Consider the following 16,792-nt stretch of genomic DNA (forward strand, 5'->3'; position numbering starts at 1 on the left):
ACCTCCAGACTCATCACTGACTGCCTTGACGATGGAGAGGAGGCAATTTCAAGAGGAAGGCAGGTGGACCTGGAACCTGAGAGGCGCCCCTGGGTGACAGTCAATGAGGGCCCAGGGCCCTCAACGCTACTGCTGCAAGGAGCCGGGTGCTGCCAGCAAGGTGAATGAGACTAGAAGGCATGTCTTCGTACATCCACCCAGTAAGAGCCCGGCCGGCCAACACCTTGACTTCAGCCTTGTGGAACTTGCCAGTTAATCCAGACTTCTGACCTCCCAACTGTGACCCAATTCATTTATGTGGCCACTAAGACTGTGGTCATTTGTTATGGCAGCAACAGAAAACCAATACAGATTGTGTAATAAATGGCACAGCAACATACAGAACCTTAAAAATAGTATGATGAGCAAAAGGAGCCAGACTCCAAAGAATGTCTACTGTGTGGTTCCGCTTGGATGAAGTTCTAGAACTGGCAAATCTCAGAAAGCAGAACAGTGGTTGCCTAGGGAGGAAAGGCTATTGACTGGAAAGGGGAATGATTGCACTTTTGGGGAGAATGAGAATGTTCTGTATTAAAGCTCTCTGAACGGTACACTTAAAATCGGTGCCTTTCATTACTTGCAAATATCTCACTTTTTAAAAAAAACATTGAGAGAAGGAAACCATAAAGGCAGTGAGAGAAAATGTAGGTAAAAATTTTAGATCATCTGCAACAGCTCTAGGAGGAAATTTGAGAATACTGAACCAAGTGACACATACATACAGCCTCTGACCCAGCAATTCCATTTCTGGAAACCAATCTTACAGACAGATTGCACACACCAGAAATGGAAAATGTACAAGATTATTCACTTGCCAAGTTGTAATTATAAAAACTAGGACCAACATTAATGCCCATTAGCAGGAGATTGGTTTCATAAATTGTAGCATAGCCCCCACAACAAAGTCTTACAAAAGTGAGAAAGAAAAAAAAAAGAACAAAGAATGAAGATACTTTCTACGTACTGATCTGGGATAATCTCCAAAATATATTTGAAAAAAAAAAAAACAAAAACAAATGCAGAATAGCATGTATATCACCTTACCTTTTGTACAAGTTTAAAAAAATAGAGGGAAGAGTTGAATAAGAATTTATATTCGCATTTTCCTACATATGCATAAAGAAGTTCCAGAAGGAAAAAAAGTTCTGGAAGGATCCACCAGAAAAAAAATTATTTATCTTTATTGGGGGATGGGGCAGAGGGCTGAGTAGGGAGACCTACTCTCTCCTTTCCATGGAAACCTTTTATATTTTTGGATTCTTGAATTCGATAAATTAAAAAAAGTTTTAATGCAATGAAAAACACTGTATGTACTCTTCACACTCAAGAAGGCCATTCTAATGATAGCAAAAGCAGAAACCATAGACAAGAATTCATTAAAAATTAAAAGCTCTCAGGCTGGGTGGCTCAGGGGGTTAAAGCCTCTGCTTTCTGCTCAGGTCATGATCCCAAGATCCTAGAATCGAGCCCCACATCCGGCTCTCTGCTCCGCAGGGAGCCTGTGTTTCTCTCTCTCTCTCTCTCTCTCTCTCTGTGCTTCTCTGCCTACTTGTGATCTCTGTCTATCAAATAAATAATAAAATCTTTAAAAACAAATTAAAAGCTCTTGTACATCAAAAAGCCCCCAAAACACCCTGAGTCAGTGAGAAGATGGGCAGAGAGTCACACATAGAGCCGATGGCCAGGTAAAGTGGGGTCGTCTGTCTAGGGGAAAAAATGCACATACTTCCCCACTAGCTAGTTAGCTAAATGGGTGTGTATTCTACAAACATGTTTCTTTCACGTACCTGAGGATATTAACTGCCTTTTCCTTTGTGAAAGCAGAACTGAGATACAGATCCAAAAGTCTGATAAGTGGAGACCTTTATACAAAGAAAGGTATGGCTGACTGCAGACCACTATACAGTTGTTAAAACCATGAAGCTGATCCAAGTAAGAGGAAGCCATGTCAAGATGTGCAACAAATGTGGATAAAGCAACCTGGAGACCAATTTGTAGAGGTACTTGGGGAGCTTAAAGGGTGTGTATGTGTGTGGGTGGGTGGGTGTGTGAGTGTGGGAGTGTGTGTATTTGTGTACACTCTTGACCTACTGAAAGCATTTCTGGAAGGCCTTAAGAAGCAAACGTGAGCGGTGATCTCTGGGGAGCAGGTCTGGGAATGGGGAGAACATTCCCCAACAATGACAGAATGAACTTCTGTTGAGGTAAGTCACCCAGGATGTGGTCATTTGTTCTCGTAGCCCTAGGAAATGAAGGCGACACCTCTCTGAATATGCTCAGGGAACCATATGCATAGAAAGGACTTAATAAATTGAGGCCTTTATTATCAGAAAGACCTCACTTTGTTAAGAACTAAAATTTCTGGAGCAAGGAAGCCAAGGCTCAAAGGTTCAGGGGCCTGACCATGGTCCCACTGTAGTGAGCACCAGAGCTGAAACCCAAGCTGACTTCCCAGCCTCCACCTTGGCCCCACAGTCCACAGCACTGTTCATGGGCAGGAAAGCAGAAACCAAAAGCCAGGTCTTGCCCCTGGTCTGCAAAGGTTCTGGTTAATGGTACTGGCCGTGTTGACCTCTGTAGGTTATTTGAGTGTAATCCCTGCAACATTTACAGAACCTTTGCTTTGTTTACCCAGCAAAGAGAAAATACTTGGTAAAAAACACAGGCCTAGTATTGGCCTGTTTTGACAGGGGTTCCCTGAAATTAACAGTCAGTTAAACCGCTACAGCTGAGAAAATCTGAGCTTCCAGGCCTTCCTTGGATGAGAAGTGGGAAAGGGTCAGCACTGTAGCATCTGAAAATAACCCCAAGCTTCCCCTACTGTGATGGTTCCTTTGAAAAGGAGGGCCCGCCTCCTGCTTACAGGCCCTCATAAACCCTTATCAGCAGGGCAGTCATCAGGGTGAGCACGCTCTGGGACAGCTGCTCAGCTCTCCACAGAGGCCTGAGGGGAGGTGTGAGGTGCACAGAGGTAGGCCCCAGGGCCCCCCCACATGCTCTCTGTGCCACACCTGCGGGCCAGAGTTTCCTGACCGAATACTTCCCTGGGATTTTTGATTCAGAACTTTGGGAAGAGCCTCCTCTGGTAGTGGCAGCTCACGTGAGAGGCTCCAGAGGGGTACAGCCTTACCCCCCACCCTCAGAAGAAGCCACTCTGGACTGAGAGCATATAATACCTATACCCAGAGAGAGCAGAAGAGGGACTCCCTCCACATTCCCCTGCCTCTGAGGCCCAGCTACTTCTCTATCCCTTCCCTAGTTACTAAAGACATCAGCAACCTTCTAGAACTTTCCTCCTTTTACCTAAACAATTTGAGTTTTTATTTGCATCACTGGAAAGGAGGAAATGAGAGTGGCTTGCCCATTTCATCCTTCTCTGCAGGTTCACATTAGACAAAGGTCTATATCAGGGGTGTCCTGTGCCCACCCCACCCCAGACATCTCCACTCAGAGTATTCCTTCCTGCAGGGCCTGACAAGTCCTCAGAATCCTCCCCCCAGCATTCACTCTAGGTGGCTCACATCCATGCCCTAAATGAATCCTATGTGCCATTCCCAGTTGCACACCGAAGATCTGGGCCGAAAATCAACTTGTCCATCCAAACAAAAACCCCGGAAGTGCAGTAACTAGGAAACAACAGGCTGAAGACCAGGCAACTGGTCCCCACCTCTCCTTCAGCTTCATCATCCCTAAGAAGCACCCAGGCAACAGAACAGCCGTCTCCAAGTCTGATTTGCACACACCCTCTAGAGACAGCTTCCCCATTGGTCTGGGTTACTACAGTGTTCACCTTGTGATCTTCCCCCAGCCTCCCCCAGCTCCAGTTCAGCCTCCTCACCAGCACTGGAACTCCCCCAAATCCATCCAGGAACTCCCATCCCACCTCCTCTCGGGCATCTTTCCCATGAAAGTTCCCAAAGGTTTCAGACCCTGTGTGCAGCTTTTATACGGTTTAACACTGTGAGTTATGATCTACTGCTCTCGACATACATCTCCCACACAGCCTTTATGCTTCACACCCAGTGCTAGGTTTTTCTGCTTTCCCCTGCAGACCAGACTCTTCAGGCAGAAACTAAGTCTTACTGAGTCTTATTATGCCTGCAATCAAGGGCTCAACATTGTTAAATGAATAAATGACTTTCTGGGTGTTTCTTTACTCATCAGATTAAGCTGGAGGAATGGGAAAGGAAGAAAGGTTCTGGAGTTTAATTTGAACTAGACAATTTCACTCCTGGTTTCAGATTTCTGACCATTTCCTAGAAAGCCAAGAATGTCAGCTGTTCCCTTGGAGAAGGACACACATTAAATAAAAAGCCAACCACCTAAAGGACAAACAAGAGACAACCAGATAAGTCCAACCAAAATCTGCAAAGTTGTTGGCTTCTTGGGGAAAACAAATTTATAAGCATCTGCTGCAAATTCAACAGACAAAACACAGGGTCGTATATTCCCATGTGAAATTATATTCCTGGAAATTCAGAAATACTGAAAGCAAAGAAATCCTATAGATTGGTGGTTCCTAGGCTTTTACACTGACAAACAAACATTTATGCACACAGAAAAGAAACTGAAGGGTACCAAGGGGCCTGGGTGGCTCAGTCAGTTAAGTCTCCAACTCTTGATTTTGGCTCAGGTCATGATCTTGGGGTCCCGAGATAGGGACCAGCACCAGGCTCTGTGCTCAGTTTGAGATTCAATCTCCCTTTTCCTCTGCCCTTTCTCCCAGCTCACACATACACACAATCTCTCTATATATATATAAAAAAAAAAAAAAAGAAAGAGAGAGAGAAGGAAAGTGAAGAGAACTTAAATAGACTTGCCAACTCTTTATTTTACCAAATAAAAACATTGCTTAAAAGAGAGAGACAGCGAGAGAGAGAACACAAGCCAGGGGAGTGGGAGAGGGAGAAACAGCTTCCTGCTGAACAGAAGGGAGCCCTATGTGGGACTCCATCCCAGGACCCTGGGATCAGAACTTGAGCCCAAGGCAGAAGCTTAACAACTGAGCCACCCAGGGACCGCAAGAACATTTTTTTTTTAAGCGTACCATCAGGAGACTCCTGGCCGGCTCAGTCACTAGAGCATGTGACTCTTGATCTCAGAGTCATGATTTCAAGTCCCAGATTGGGCAGAGTTTATTTTAAATTTTCTTAAAATTTTTGTTATTTATTCATTTGAGAGAAATACAGAGGCCGAGACAGAGAGAGCACAAGCAGGAGAAGAGGCAGAGGGAGAGGAAGAAGCAGACTTCCCGCTGAGCTGGGAGCCTGACATGGGGCCAGATCCCAGGACCTGGAGATCAGGACCTGGCGATCATGACCTGAGCCAAAGGCTGATGCCCAACTACCTGAGCCACCCAGGTGCCCCAATTTAAAAAAACTTTTAAAAGGTTTACCATCTACTGCCCCCATAATTTCACAAAAGAAGGGATTTTTTAATTGCCCCCCCCAAAAAAGGAGAAAGAATGTAAACTCAAACTAAAGAATGCCATTCTTGCAAAAGGATGAGCCAAGAGCCTTCCAGTACATTGTAGCTTTGGATGGTGTGCAGATAGAATGAGCTTGGAGAGCAGACATTCCAAATTCCTAAAATCACGTCAGGTTCCTAGAAGGTACTCAAGAAATATTGCTAAGGGCAAAGATGGATCAATTACAACTCCTAGTTCTGAAGTGGGGTCCCAATCACTTGACCTCCCTCCCAGCTGGGAGCCCGTAATGGGCCCGTGATGGACATGACTTCTCCTCAGTGTGTGCACAGACTAGCACCCTTCCATTTTGCTATTTGCATGAGAGTAATCTGAGGCAACCGTGTAATAACAGCTGAAACTTACTGAGAACTTATGATGTGCTAGGCCCTGTGCTAAGCCCTTCTTGGGCATTTTCTCATGGGACATCCCTAACAATGGTAGTGAGGGAGGTATGATTTTTACCCCAATAGTATAGGTCAGGAAACCGCTTTCATCAAGGAGAAGGGACTTCTCCAAGCAAGGTACAAATACAAGTCTGATACCAAAATCTGTGTTCACAACTCTTCAGAGAAGATGGATGTAGAAAGGATGAGAGTGATTGGAGGAAGGAAAACAGAAAGGATGGCCTTCAAAATTAAAATCAAGTCCAGGGACACCTGGCTGGCTCAGTCAGTACAGCAGGTGACTCCTGATCTCAGTTGCAAGTTCAAGCCCCACATTGTGTATACAGATTACTTAAAAATAAAATCTAAAAAAATAAATAGATAAAGTCTCTACAAAAGCAAATCTGAAGGAAACTGAAAAGTGAGCATTCCACATTCTGCCTCAAGACAGGTGAGGAAGGTAAGCATCAGCCAGCACAGGTCACTCATAAATCCTGACTCAGGGTCCTAAATCCAGGCTCCCCAACAACTGCCACATTTCCCCTCAGTTAGCTTTCTCACTCTCTCTTCGAGCCCCTGGGAGCTAGAGATGGTTGTGAAGTCAAGGGCAGCCCCCAATGAGGACACAGGGCCCTCCTATGACAGCCCTTGGAAAATGGTGCTTTCTCATTCAAAGGAGAACTTGGAGTTTGGTTACAAGAAGCCCTGTCATCTTCTCCTTCAGATCCACCCCCAAGCCTCTCTTTAATCATTTAAATACTAGTTTATGGCCCCCATTCTACCTCCCACCCTCAAAACCACAGTTGTCTGCTTCCCCCTCAGTCTGGAAGACAAGACAAAGCCAGCAGACATTAGAACACCATCCACTGCAGCCTGGGGAAGGGCCCAGAGGTGCCCGGGAGCTCCCCATAAACAAAACAGTCTCCCCTAGGCAGGGACCCTGAAAGGCACACCTGGTGAAGGGAGGTCCCTTAGCAGTGCTAGGAGGACCTGAGTTCTAGTCTCACCTCTAACACCCTTTGACAGATTCCTAAAACACGGGGAACTTGAACTTGGCCTTGAAAAAAGTATGAACTTTGGCCAACTTGAACAATTATTCATCCACAGTCTCAGCCTTCTAAATAAAACAGAGTTATACACACACACACACACACACACACACACACACACTTCATCTTAGCTTTCCAGTATTCTCCAACCCAATATGCCTACCATGTTGTACCCACATAACCCTAAATTCTTCTGGCTCCCTCCCTCTCATATGCATCTGCAGTGCTGAAGCTAATGCCAGAAAGAGAATATAAAGATATGAGTGTGTCCTCCTCATATGAGAAATGCCAAAAATGTGAGATCGAGTCAAACTTTACCTATTTGAGGCCCAGTACCACATAAGCGTAGGAAAACAGGGACAGCACCACCTCTATGACTGGACTCTCTGTTTCCTCCGTTGGTCAACACTCATGAGCTGCCTAATGCATGCTGTAACGCCGCAGAATGCCTGGGATGCATGGATGAGTGCAACGGACCAAAACATGGCTGCCCAGGGGCGCCTGGGTGGCTCAGTTGGTTGAGCGACTGCCTTCGGCTCAGGTCATGATCCCGGACTTCCAGGATCGAGTCCCGCATCGGGCTCCCGGCTCTTTGGGGAGTCTGCTTCCCCCTCTGACCTTCTCCTCTCTCATGCTCTCTCTCACTCATTCTCTCATGAATAAATAAATTTAAAAAAAAAAAGCTTTAAAAAAAAAAAAAACAAAACACGGCTGCCCAGAAGCTTACATTCCAGTGCGGGGATGTCTGTAAAATGGGGATTGCTCATAGTCCTTCCACAACAATCACCAAAGAGAATATCTAAAACATACCCTATGTAAATCCTGGTTCCAGTTCAATTGTTATTATTATTTATTATTATTGTTACTATTATTATATCAATCTTTAGAGTCTAAGCCCTTTTGCTTACTGTTCTTCATGATAAGAAGCTGTTTCTTTTACCTGGACTGTCTCTCTCTCCCTCCTGGCACCCCTCGGTCTGCCCATTGGAAGTTCTCTTCGTCTGCCCAGACATGGTTCAACACTAACCTGCCCTATTTCCTCCTGGGAAGGATTCAGGAGCTGGCAACTGTCATAGAGTGTCTGTCTACATCTCTACGGATACCTCCTCATGGGTCTGCCTGGCATGAACTCTGTTCTAGTGTCACAAAAAGCACCTCCAGCTTATATCTTTACATCCTCCAGAGGCCAAGGGAGGGCCCTCGGTCTATGAGGAGAACTGACTTGGACAGTGAAGAGCAAAAAGAGGGGAGAATAGGTAAGACCCTGAGGGGAGAAGAAAGGGCCTATCAGAAAGAAAGTCTGAGGGCCAGACTATAAGGACTCTTGGTCCCTGGCCAATAAGTTTAGACTTGAGTGAGCCCTCAAAATTACCAATTTTTGAGCCTCCAGGGAGAGTGGACCCCAAAGGACAGAAGATGAGCTGGCCCAAAAGTGAGGAGCCCTGGAAGCCACAGCTTAATATAAAGCTCATTCCCGTTCAAGGCTGTGAGCCAAGTGTTCCTGTCACAGGGAGTGAAACTGCCCAGTATGACACTAATTCTCTGTATTTTCTGTGTTCATGCTGGCCTGGCTTCCCCCAAAATATCATCGGCATTTTCCAGGGTTAGCAATCTTGTTCCCTTTCTGAATGCTATCCATTGATAAGAGGACAGAGTGCTTCAAAATAAAAACATCTCACATCTCAGTCTAAGTGGTGTTAGAACTTTAACACAGACAAAGCCAAATTTAGACGTGGCCTGCTTCTGAAAGACAGAGAGTCCCATCAGCTTGCCAGGCTCACAAAAGCTCAGGTAAACACGTCATGGTGGGTGAAGGTAGGCACTAATAGGGACCAGACAAAAGATGGAGTCAGTTCAGATAAACTGGGTCCAAGGTACCACAGGTAAGGCTCATTCAGCTTTCCAGATATTCAACAAGAACAAGGAAACAAGGCACTGCTTACATATGAATGTTGAGACCAAGAAAAATGTCTGGTCAGGCAGAATGGACAACCACACTGACCAAAAGAACACTGCTCTTGGTTTGGGCACCTGTGACATTTTGGGGTCCCAAGATGTCTGTTTACTTGGTTCAATCCTTTTAAGTTTAAACCTGAACGTTCCCCCCACCACTGCCACTGTCCCCATCATCAATCTCTGCTTTAACTTGAAGTGTCATCTTGGCTAAGGAAACTGTCCGTTTCCCCAATTTCCTCTTTCTTGTAAAGATTTGTTATAACAAGGATTTGATGGCCATAAAAACTTCAGGCTGCCCCCCAAGGAAACGTGTTACCAAAGCCATCAGCCCAGCTGTCACTGACTGGAAAACCAGAGGCAAGCCAGTGTCAGCTCCACTTCTCCAACTGGAAAGGCAAAGGAGAGCTTAGTCCTCAAGGTCAAATGAAACAATGCCATACTCTCGACAATGGCCGGAGGCCCACACCCCAACCTCCACTCCAGTTCTTAAAAACATCCAGAGGGTCACTTTACCTTCCTCAAAAACAGGGCTTTCAGGCTCCACTTTAGCTACTAAAAAAATCTGCAGTACTGTATGATCTCTCTTATATGTGGAATCTTAAAAAAAAAAAAAAAAATCTCACAGATACAGAGATAGATCCATGGTTGCCAGAGGTGGATAAGGAGATGGAAGAAATGGTTTCTATTTATCAAATAGAAAATTCAAAAAAGAACATAACTGATCTGACTTTGCATACATCACTCTGGAGAAAAGACTTTCATTTATTTTTGTTTTCCATCATCCAATTAACTCTTAACATGCATATGTACAAAATGCTGTTACCCATTCTATGAACAGAAAAGGATTCACAGGTGTCTAAGACATGGTCTCCACCTTCAATACAATTTTAAATCTTATTTGGCAATTCATAAGGCTATACAGGTAGCATATGATAAATGCCAAAATATAAGGAAAGCCCTTAAAATAGTGACTAGGATATGGCAGATGTTCACCAAATGTTTTGAAAAAAAAGTATATGTGTAAAATGATTTTTAGAGCATTTGTCTTTGGTAGCTAGAAAGGATAAAAGGAAGGTGGTACTATAGTCCAGAAAACTCCTCTGTGACATTTTCCTAGTGACAGCTAAGTCTATGAGATGAAAGATGGGGCCATACCTTAAGTGAACCTAAAGTTTAAAAATAAATAAATAAATAAAGTCAGCAGCTATAGACCTGAAGAGAGGGGGAGGGGCAGTGATCCCAAGAAATGGGAAATAAAGGAGGGGGAAACTTGGGGCCCCTGGGTGGCTCAGTCAGTTAAGCTTCAGACTCTTGACCTCAGAGTCGTGAGATCGAGCCCTGTGATAGGCTCAAACTTGGCAGGGAATCAGCTTGAGATTCTCTCTCCCTTGGCCCCTTCCCACTGTGCTCTCTCTCCCAAATAAATAAACAAATCTTTTACAAATAAGTAAAAAAATAAATGAGGGGGGAACCTTATAATTGTCACAATTTACTGCCAGTAAATCATTTCTTGAGCCTAACATATGCAGGGGGAATCTAAGCAAAAAGAAGTGGGGGGCCATCATTCCAAGAAACAAAACTAAAATAATAAGGCAGTATGTGTCATAGAAATGGGTCTTCGGGGATGCCTAGGTGGCTCAGTCAGTTAAGCGTTCTGTCTTGGGCTCAGGTCATGATCTCAGGGTCTGGGATCAAGTCCCACATAGGGCTCTTTGCTCAGCAAGGAGCCTTTTTCTCCCTCTGCCTGGCTCTGCCCCTGCTTGTGCTCTCTCTCTCTGTGTGTCTCTCTTTCTCTGACAAATAAATAAATAAAATATTTTAAAAAAAAAAAAAAGAAAGAAAGAGAAGAAAAAGAAATGGGTCTTTGGCAGCAACCCAGGAAAACAGAACTCATCAGCAAAAAGAAGTTTGAGAATTTAGCAAAGGCAAAGTCTTTGTTTGGTCCCTGAGAGCCATGGGCTGGGAAAGCAAGACAGCGGGTGTCTAATCCCAGAGCTACCTTATTTAGCTGTAATTACTTGTGGGTGATGGGCTTCAGTTTCTCCATCTATAATTATGTTCACGGCCCTGCTCCTAACACTGCGGTTGTGGAACTCTGAGCAGAGACTGTAAGAAACCTCTTTTGAATTCATGAATCCAGAGTTTGTGGCAGCTGGCATTGCTCTCCTTCCTTTTTCCTCCAGCACCCTAAAAAAGGCCTAAGGCCAAGGAGCCATTATGTCCCTATCACTCCAAAACTTCTACAAGGCCCCATTGGCATCCATACCAGGTGGCCAGCTCTGTGTGGACAGACAGATGGACCTAGATTAACTAGAAGCATCCCTTGGTCTGCCTTTGTAGATGCTACTGTGGGGAATCACACAGTCGTTTCCATGGTACTCTCATTACCCAACCATGAATTTCCTTTACCTGGTAGGAATCTCAGCCTCCTTCATCTCTTTTACACCATCTCCCCCCTTCCAAAGTTGCATCCTCAGTGAAATGCTGATGCTTTCCTCAGCTTCTCTTGGGGTGTCCCAAAGAAAGCTTGCAGTTGCCACCTAAAACTGATTAGTCGATCACAACATCAAGTTTATGGATTATGACTAGTTTTTTTAAACAACAGAAAATAGAGTAGAATAGAAAATATCATTGTGCTTCATTCTGTAGAGAGAATAAATACTGTAAAGCCCTTGTTGCAATTGTATACTTATGAGAGTAGGTTTGGGTCTCTCTTGTGGGTCTGGTTTAAAAAAGAAGAAGAAGAAGAAAAAGAAGAAGAAGAAGAAAGAAAATATAAATCAAGGAAACCCACATCCTGAGGCAGTGGAATTCTATTCTGGGGGTGAATACCACACACCCCTATCCTACCTCCAGCCCTTGCCGAGGACCAAGAACAGCAAAGGTTACTTAGAACTCAAAAGCCAATCCTATAAGTCTACAAAACAGACCAGCGTGGAAAACAGTTAAAACAAACTTCTGACTCTCCTACAAGGTAGGACTTTCATTAAGGCACAAAACAGGATGCTCAACCAAAGACCAAGCCATCCCGGGAAAAGCTTTGCCTCATAAAGGTGCTTGGCACGGGGGAGGCTCAGCACCAGGCAGCGGAAGGGGGGAGGGGGGCAGAGGGAGGAGGAGGGGAGAAACCTGGTCACTGGGAATCCTTCGTTCCCAGCTCTTTCTCCCCGCCTAAGGACTGCGTAAGCCAACAGCAACTGGGCCGAGGACTAGAGACCTCTGGAGCCCCCTTCTCTCCCATCTTATCAAAATTTTTCTCTTTATTTTTCACACTGCATATCTCCCTAGAAATTGTTCCTGGGAAGCACGAAAGCTCGCAGGCTCCCAGAAACGCCCCCAGCTGGGAGCGGAGCTGGCCCGCGCTGTTCAGCCGGGCTGGGGACTCCCAGGGGGCGCGCGGAGAGGTGGGCGGAGTGCGCCGCATGCCTACTCGCTCGGAGCCCACGACTGCAAACGCTTGCAAGCAGAACCCTCCACTTCTCTGCCGCGGGGCCCCGTTGCTACCCCGCCCCTACACTCCTTTAGCAGAGTGTCGAGGACTGGACAGCCCCTTTCTGGCAAGCCCAGCTCGCGGCCGCGCGGGCTGGGGACGAGGCCTGCCCAGGGCTGAAATCGCGAACCTCCTCCTGCCCGGCAGCGGCCAGCGCTGTCCAAGTTCCCGCAAATCCCGCCCCGAGCCCGGACCTGTCAGCCCGAGTGCGTGCCCCGGGGGCGCGTCCTCTGGCCCGCTCATCGCCACCTGCTAGCGGCCCTGGGGTCCCGCGCGGGAGGTGGGAGGTGGGCCCGGGAGCCGCAGCTTCGGTGCAGGGGTGGGGACCCGGCAGGCCGCGCGCCGCCGCAGTCCTGTCGCAGCGCGTGCCCTCGTCCCCCGGGGCCAGGAAGCCGCCCCCCGCGCGCGCCCCCGCGCTACAGGCCCAGATCGGACCTTGGATGCCCGCGGGGCCCACGGGGCCCACGGGGACGATCGCTTGGCCTCCGCCTCGGGGGTCGTCAGCCCCCTCGCGCCGCCCCTTCCCGCCGGGAAGAGGCGCGGGGCCCGGCAGGCCGGAGGCGCCCCCCGCGTTTCCCGCGCCGCTACGCACCTAGCTGCCCGCGGGTCCCACATGGCCGGGGCCGCCGCCGCCGCCTCAGGGGCTGCTTCCCCGGGGCAGGGCGCGGCGGGAGGCGCGGAAGCCCGAAAGCTGCGGCCCTGGGCGCTGGAGGCGGGAGATGCGGCCGAGCGGGGCCCCTGCTGGCGGTGGCGCGGCTCCCCGGCAGTGCCGAGCGGGCGGGGGCGCGGGGACCCCGGAGCCCCGGCTGTGTGCAGCCGCAGCCCTATTCCAAGTTTCCACGTAGTTGCGAGAGCCCGAAAACTGTCACGTGCACGTCGCCGCTGGGTGGGAGGGTGTGTTTGTCACCGTGTTCAAAAGAGGCGTTTCGATGTCTCCCATCATGCGTGATAGTGCTCCAATGGGGTGGCTCCGGCCGCCTTTGAAAAACGAGTGCTTCGTCGAGCCGACTGTCACGACGGACCGAGGGCACACACACGACCCTGCGACACTTTTGGGTCCCTGAGATTTCATAGGCTGGGCCCACCGCGATGGTGGGGAGAACTGAGGTCAGCTGAGGGCCCCGGGCTCACCTCTTCTCTTCCCTCCTGTCCCTCCAACAAAGAAACTAGATCACCTGCGGTGGTCAACCAGTACTGTGCCCCACTCCGTGGTCTCCTCGGGCTGTCACTTCCTGGCTGTCTAGCACTTACTGTGTGCTCCGGCCTCCGTTCTGGGGACACTGGGCATTCAGGTGGAGGCCAGCGAGGCCCCGACGTCTTGACGCTCACAGTTGCGTTCAAGGTGCTCGCAGAGGAGTGAGCCTCTCCCCACGGGTGGAATTCCAGGGTAGCTCCTGGAAGGGCAGTGATGACTGAAAAAGTTGGGGACGGTTAGGAGGACCTCAGGCTGCCATTTCACCTCTGTAGGCTGTGTATCCTCTCATCTACCACTTGGGTTTGGCCCCCAGCTTGTCTAGTACCAGGATCACTTTCCCATACACTGGGGATTTGACCCAATTGGAGAGCAAAGCCCACAGGTCCTCTCATGGGACAAGGCTTTGGCCTAAACTGCCTCCTGGCAACTCTCTCACCCATTGAGAGCCACCACATGGGGCAGTTCCGTGCTGGGGAGGAGAACACCACAGAGCTTTCCGAGAGGGACAGTACAGCTTCCGATGAGGCAAGGAGGAATTGGCGACACATGGACATACAGAATGCCTACAACCCATGTCCTTCTCTGCGCTGCTTACCCTGAGTCAAAAACTAGCCTGTCAGTCTAGCTAGTGGTCTTTCTGCTTCTAGAGTCTCAGTTTTTCCCATTTCTTTTGTCCATTAATCGTCCCCAAATGTCATATTGCATCATTTCCAGCTCAAAATCCTTCAGTGGCACCCCCATTGCCTACTACGGATCAGGCTGGGGAACTGGGCATTTGAGACTCTTCACAATTTTGCCCTACTCTCCCCCTCTTAGCTTCCTTACACACAGACTACTTCAGTGGTTCCCAAACCTGGCTGCACATAGGAATCATATAGGCATCACACAGGGTCTTTTAAAAAGCCTGATGTCTGATTCCTACTCCAAGATAGTCTGATATAATTGATATGGGGTGTGACATGGGCGCTCAGATCTTTGAAAGCTCCTCAGATGATGATAAGATAAAGTAAAGTTCGGGAAATACTTCTAGTTTCCAAATACTTGAAGCCACTTCCCATTTCCCAGACATCATTGGTCCTTTCACTTTGAAACTTGACCCACCCTTTCTCTAATTTTTTTCTCAGTATCTCCCAGTTCTATATTTAAGAAAGGCCCATGCTACCTCTTCTGGCATGGCTCTTCTTTTTATTCAACTTCAAGGAGTTTCTGCTTCCAGAAGATTTCCAGGTCGTTCCATGAAGGAGAGCAAGTCAAGAAGTTGGTGAGGGTGCAGTATGTTAAGAATTTGCCTCTAAACTTTCCACTCTTTGACCAGTGTTCTCAAGCACCTTAGAATCTTTTTGTCCTACTTCTCCCTCTGTATCTTTCATCATGTTCTCAAAACAATCACATCATCTCAAAACAGTCCTCAAAACAATCACCTTTCTTTTTAAAATCATTTCTTCTCTTTCTGATTTTTCAATATTTTTATCAAAATTATACATTCTCACAATTAAAAGAGCAGTCCCCCCCACACCTGATTTATTCTCCAGAGGCAACCAATTTTACTCCTGCTAGCTAATGATTCTATTGGCTCTGTTCCCACCCTCTAAATAACACTGCTACTTCTTGTTGAGTAGGTCTGCCCCTGCCCCCAGTCTTACGGATCATCAGGTAATTCTTTTTTAGATTGTGCTTGTCTGAAAAAAAATTCATCCTTGATGTAGTTTGGCTGGGTATAAAATTCTAGGTTGGAAATTATTTTTCCTTCAGGATTTTGAAGTTATTACTCTAGTACCACTGTTCAAAATCTGAACATATCCAATTACCCACCTTACATGACCACTTTTAAATTTCTAGCAATCTGAAAAATCTTTTTCTCCCCAGTGCTCTGAAATTACACAATGTTATACTTTGATGTGGGTCTATTCATCTATTCCACTATATACTGGGTGAGATCTTTCATTCTTGACACTCAAGCTATGTAGTTCTGAGAAACGATCTTGAATAATTTTGTTGATTGTTTCTTCTGCTCTATTTTCCCCATTCTCTTTTTTGGAAATCCTGTTATTCAAAAATTGAACTTCCAGGATTGGCTCCTGTGTGTTTCCCTGATGTTCAGATCACTTAGTTGGTTTTCTTTTTCTTTTTTGCTAAAAGATTTCCTCAACTTTGTCTTCTGATTCTTCTTAATGAGTTTTTTTTTTAATTTCTGATAGCATACTTTGTTATACTGATATAACATTGTATGTTAACTAACATGGAATTAAAATAAAAACATATATTCCTTGTCTTACAGTTTTGACATTGGAGCCATGTGAATATTTAACATAATTGAAAAGTTACATCTAATTTTTTAAGTAGGCTCCACACCCCATGTGGAACCCAAAGGGGGCTTGAACTCATCACCCGGAGATCAAGACCTGAACTGAGATCAAGAGTTGGATGCTTAACTAACTAAGCCACTCAAGTGCCCCAACTTAAATCTGATTTTTTAAAAAAAGTAGTTCTGGGAAGCCTGGGTGGTTCAGTTGGTTAAGTGACTGCCTTCAGCTCAGGTCAGAAGGATCCTGGAGTCCCAGGATCAAGTCCCACATCGGGCTCCCAGCTCCACAGGGAGTCTGCTTCTCCCTCTGACCTTCTCCCCTCTCATGCTCTCTCTCTCTCTCAAATAAATAAATAAAATCTTTTTTTTTTAAGTAGTTCTTAAAATTGAAAACACACTGGAACAACTGAACTTTACTGTATATCAAGTGGGCAGTACAACCACATAAAAATTATTTCAAGTTCCAATATTGATATGTTTTTATAACATTTATCTAAAAATGTTACTGGGTAATATTTTTATTACTCAGGCTGTGTATAAATTAGAATAAGCAAATAATTAATTATGAAATGTTCTCCAGAACCAAGACTTCCAGTGTAAGAGCAAAGAAATACAAATATAAAATCAAAAAAGCTAAGGAAAATTTCTGTGATCTGAGAACTGAACTGGAAATATCACTATGACCTTGTGATTTATTGCCTCACTCTGTTCATTCTATCCATCCTTGATGTGATGCAATATTGCTGGATTGAATAATAGTGTGCCCTCCAGCACCCACAAGGTGATCTCTAAATATCCTTCTTCTCCATAAGGAACAAGGACTCGTTAAAAAAAAATCACTAATTCCATGTTGGGGGTAGAGAAGTACAAGTTGAGACAGGGAAATTGTGTTATTCCAGAAAGCAAAG

The sequence above is a fragment of the Mustela putorius genome, unplaced genomic scaffold (genome assembly GCF_011764305.1).
Source record: "Mustela putorius furo isolate JIRA1106 unplaced genomic scaffold, ASM1176430v1.1 tig00003834_pilon_pilon_pilon, whole genome shotgun sequence".
Classification (NCBI taxonomy): domain Eukaryota; kingdom Metazoa; phylum Chordata; class Mammalia; order Carnivora; family Mustelidae; genus Mustela; species Mustela putorius.